At 36.4% G+C, this 4,906-nt stretch overlaps 1 long non-coding RNA gene and 1 pseudogene across 2 annotated transcripts; one reads left to right on the forward strand and one right to left on the reverse strand.

Annotated features, from left to right (window-relative positions):
* Positions 1–222: 222 nt before the first annotated feature.
* On the forward strand, positions 223–3,879 carry LOC147516230 (ABC transporter G family member 3-like; annotated as a pseudogene). The gene is made up of 3 exons (XR_015210984.1): positions 223–874; positions 2,396–2,678; positions 3,607–3,879. The product of XR_015210984.1 is annotated as an ABC transporter G family member 3-like (transcript).
* Positions 3,880–4,240: 361 nt separating this feature from the next.
* LOC147516231 (uncharacterized) lies at positions 4,241–4,589 on the reverse strand. Its single transcript, XR_015213612.1, has 2 exons — positions 4,506–4,589; positions 4,241–4,423 (listed from the first exon to the last, which is right to left on the reverse strand). It is a non-coding gene; the product is annotated as an uncharacterized LOC147516231 (long non-coding RNA).
* Positions 4,590–4,906: the final 317 nt, after the last annotated feature.

Raw genomic sequence — 4,906 nt, forward strand, 5'->3', positions numbered from 1 at the left:
ATCATCAAGTTATTATGGAAACAAAAGCAAAAGATATATAACCATAACGTACGTGCTACGAATACTAATTATCAATGCTAAACTCCTGAAATCAACTCAAAACTAGATACAGACAAATCTTTGATCCCAACATCTGGTTACACTAGATCTCCTCTTATTAAAGTAAAAAGAGACAAAGAACCGTAAAAAAACATAAACACTTCCACTCTCTCTCTTAGGGTTTTGAGCCTTGTGGTGTTCAAAGTAGAATGTGAAACATTGAGATGGAGGAAATACAGTCACAGTCAGATAACTATAGATCTTCATCATCATCAGCAAGTAGTCCAATAACAACAAAAAATACCATCAAATAATTTATACTACTTAAGAAAACCAAATTTAAGACAACCCATTTCTTTTGAAGATTCACCAGACTGGGGGAGGATGATACTGAGATTGATATTGATCAAGTTGAGGAGGAGGAAGAACTAGGACCAACTCCACAGGTTCACCTGCTCTTTTCTAAGCTTTTAATAGTGGGTCGTTACCGTCTATACCAATGCAGGAGATTTCTACCAATGATGTGAGGAAGATTGCGGGTGTTTCGATTGTTTGGAAAGATTTGACTGTTACTGTTAAGGGCAAGAGGAAGTATTCTGATAAGGTTGTTAAGAGTTCCAATGGGTATGCTTTACCGGGGACGCTTACTGGTATTTCGGGTAAAGCCTTTTTTGTTGCATTGTGTGTTGTTATGAATGTTTGTTAAATATGTAGGATTGGAAGATGTAATGTTGTTTGGTTTGTGTTTATTGTAGGTAGATTGCGTGATCCAGCTAAGATGTTTGGTGAAGTGTTTGTAAATGGGGTGAAATCACGCTTGCCTTATGGATCCTATGTAAGTTTTAATGATTTATACCATTTTGTTTTATTGGCAAGGTGGTGTGTTTTCTGCTTAATTTAGGAATATCATATCGAGTAATGCCTGCATTTTCAATTCATGTGCTTGATATTTAGTGTAAACTATATATATAGAGTAATGAGGTCGTTGCTATGGGTAAACTGTAAGGACAAAACAATCTAAATAGGGTCTGTGGTCTGATACTTATATCTGGTTTCTTTCAACGGTAGTCAATGATGGTCCTAATTATTTGAGTAACTTCAGCGTTAGAAAATCTGTATTGTGAACCAAGGACAATGGTCATTATTCAAGTGATAAGTGAATTTATCAAGAAAAAGAAGAGATACCAATCATACCATAGAGACCCAGTTTGAAAAAAAGCAAAAGCTGCCAAAATTCCATGTGATACCTAGTACAGTCCCATTTAAAACAGAACACTCAAAAAAGTCCAAATTGGACAATGGCTTGAGTGTGTTTTGTTTTGAGCAACTTACTAGGTTGCTTAAATGTGGTGGCCTGGTGTGTCAGCCGTTATATTAGTTTAGAAGCACCTAGCTGGACAAGGCTAAATGATGAAAGCTTGGAGAAAGAAGATGTGTAAGGAAGAGGCTAAGGTGGCTTACGCAGCAGGTAGTTGAGAGTCCCCACCTGTAATTTTGCACAGGGCTTGCTATGTTTTGACTTGTGTAGTTGTGTATACACATTTTTTTTTTCTATTAAGTTGCGGAAACAACAAAAGTATGATTTAGTACCAGTCTGATACCAATTTATTTGTTGTTTGCAATGTTCAAGATACGACTGTGCTACAATAAAAAGAATATGATGTGAAGAAGAATTGGAATTAATCCGAAGTTCAACCTCCAAATGAATTCTATTGAGGGAACCACACCTCACTAAACAAACAAAAATGAGTCTGATCCAAAATGGAATTCCATTCCATAATTTTTGTCCGCGGATCAGAGTTTTTTTAAGGTTTAAATGAGCACATCTAAAACTAAATCATGCATAATCACTACCCACCCATTAACTAGAAAATGAACAGAAACCTGTACATGACTCGTTCCAACTAATTACCAGTTAAACATGAGACAATCCTTGAGATTATCCAACTAAGTAACTCTCGTGTTAACATTCCATGCACATAACAAACTGCCAAGCATTGAAAGAATGCTTGCATAATGCATGTTATCCCCATACAAGATCTGCTCATCTGCCCGTATTGGTTTGTTCTTCCTTCTCCTTAAAGCATCATAAGCAGACGTTGGTGGAGAACCTGTATTCATTAGTTTGTTAATAATAAACCTACTACTACTATTGTTATTGACATTATAACTGTTTTTTATCTAGATAAATGATACTGCTCTTATCATAATTAGTTAATTACAATTATGGTAATACTGTAATGTTATTTGTAGTGATATAAATATTAATCACCATCTCCATCACCATCATGCATAAAAAAAGTGTCTTAGTTTGGATAGACCTGTGTTCAATGAGATTTGTTTCCCCACTTCGCAGGGATATGTAGAAAGGGAATCGACCTTGATAGGATCCCTCACTGTCCGAGAGATGCTATATTACTCGGCTCTTTTACAACTTCCTGGATTCTTGCAAAAGAAGAGTTTGGTGGAGGATGCCATCCTTGCTATGTCTTTGGGAGATTATGCGAACAAACTGATTGGTGGGCACTGTTATATGAAGGGCCTCCCTAATGGTGAGAGAAGACGGGTTAATATCTCAAGGGAACTTGTTATCGACCACAGATCTTATTTATAGATGAACCTCTTTATCATCTTGACAGGTATCATTAATCTTCTAACTCAGATTAGTACATCACTGCATCAGTTAATCTGGTGTTTTTTTTTTTTTATAGTCATGCATCTGGTAGTAGCATTGATGTGTTGATAACCCAACACCGAAAGTGCACAGTCGACTCTTAGTGCCTATGCAAGGTGGGAGTAGTTATTCTGGACCAGGAAAAACACGTGAACAAAAGTAAACCAAACATTTACTGCGATCCAGACAATCTTTCGTGAAATTGACTCGATGGGTCAAGTCTTAAAACTCTCATATGTCCCCTTTTCCCCTTTCTTCTCCTTGTCCCAATTGAAGTGATTAAGAGAATTATGCAATTGGGTTGGGTGGCTCTTGATCTAGCATTTCTTTTTAGGTTGAGTTAGTTATATGGTGAGTTGCAAATTGTGTTATTTTCCCACCTATAGGTCATCTTTCATCTATTTTCACATCTCCTCTTACACTGTTTGATAACCAAACTTCCTAGAACACTCAATCACTATCGAGTAGGCTATTTTTTATTTCCCTTTGTTAGCAATTTAGAAGCACTACAATAAGCTCCCTCACATCACTTAAATTACAATTAGCTTTTCTTTTAAAAAAATTAGAAGAACCTCCCTTGGGTCATTGAAAGTATATAATCAATCTCTCAGTGTTTTTATACTACATTTGAATAAGAATAAGAACCCAAAGAACGAGACTACTTATAGGAATAGATGATAATGTTTTTGCTTAATGGGTTAAAAACTTTAAAAAAACCGGTGCTAAACAGTTTTGTAAATGTGAGACAGCTATGTTGTTCGAGGAATCTGGGTCCTTATGATCCAGCATACAGTGATTTGTGTTTCTTGTGAATTTGTATCCTTTGCGCTCTAAATCTAGTAAGTATAACTTGTCATGGGATTGGTTTAACAGTTAATATTTCTTCTTTCCAGTGTTTCTGCACTTCTGATGATGGTAACTTTGAAGAAACTTGCCAGCACCGGATGCACTATTATTTTCAGCATGTACCAGAGCAGTACAGAAGTGTTTGGCCTTTTTGACAGAATTTGTTTGCTTTCCAATGGAAATACATTATTTTTTGGAGAAACGTTGGCTTGTTTGCAGGTGGGTTTTTAGGGTCTGTTATGTTCTCCCTTTATTGATCTTAGATTTGCACTGTATATAAATAATTTGATGGTGATGTTTAAAAATTATCGTTAAAGATACCGGTCGCTGAGTATGAGCATTCGAAGTCTTTCCATCACAGCAAGTGTTTTGGCGAAGAGGAGCTACAACTTTGCTAGTGTCAGCATCAAGATTTGTAGAATCCTTTTCAGCAGTAGGTACAATAACATTAGTAATCACCTTGAATCCAGCAGTAGATTTAGGAGGCTGTGGAGGGGTAAATAGGTTGATTAATTAGTTTCATACTAACCATATCTTTCCTGCTTCTAGAAGTTACTCCCTAGCAGTTGTTATTTACAAAGTTGTCCTAATCGCATTACAAGATATAAAAAGGAACGAAAGAAACCCAACTTGGATCCAGAATTCACATTTTCTCGAGCTGAATAAGTTTTTAGGCGAATATAGTTTTCAAGCAACCTTTACATCTTTATTAAAAGGTCTCAGTGGTGAATTACGAAACAACTTCCCCTGGAGCTTCTTGAAACCCGATCCATTAACAACCGAACCCACATCCTCTAACGCCGACTTTCCTCCTCCTTCAATAAGCTTACTATGAGATCCAACAATTTCAGATAACTCGTGGACCTGGAAATAATCAAAAGAAGAAGGACATTAATCCAAAATTCAATTCATGGACAAAAAGGCAAACAACTGAAAACACATATACCTTCTTCTGTAACGCGGCATGAATTGGTCGGAGCCAAGATTCTCTTAATGTGATTTAGCTCTTGAGGTGAATTATTCAAAACCCTAATCTAATGTCCTCATCCACATTCTATTTCATGTCTGTGTTCATCAAGATTTTCAACACTCAAAACAAATGCCAAAACGTTGTGATCCATTCGAAAATCAAAATAACCAAGGGCTAGAAATCAAAGATAAATTGCTGATTAGAGAAAGAAATACTTACGAGGATTTCTAGTACGTCTCATTTTTGTTGAATTGAGGTGGAGAGCAGGAATGATCTCTTTCTAGTCGTCTCTTCCTTCCACGTTTTCTTTATTTATATTTCTGAATGACTTATGAGAGAAGTAATAAGTTTCCGCGGGACTTTTCAAAGCCGGGATT

The sequence above is a fragment of the Coptis chinensis genome, chromosome 2 (assembly GCF_015680905.1).
Source record: "Coptis chinensis isolate HL-2020 chromosome 2, ASM1568090v1, whole genome shotgun sequence".
In the NCBI taxonomy this organism is placed as follows: domain Eukaryota; kingdom Viridiplantae; phylum Streptophyta; class Magnoliopsida; order Ranunculales; family Ranunculaceae; genus Coptis; species Coptis chinensis.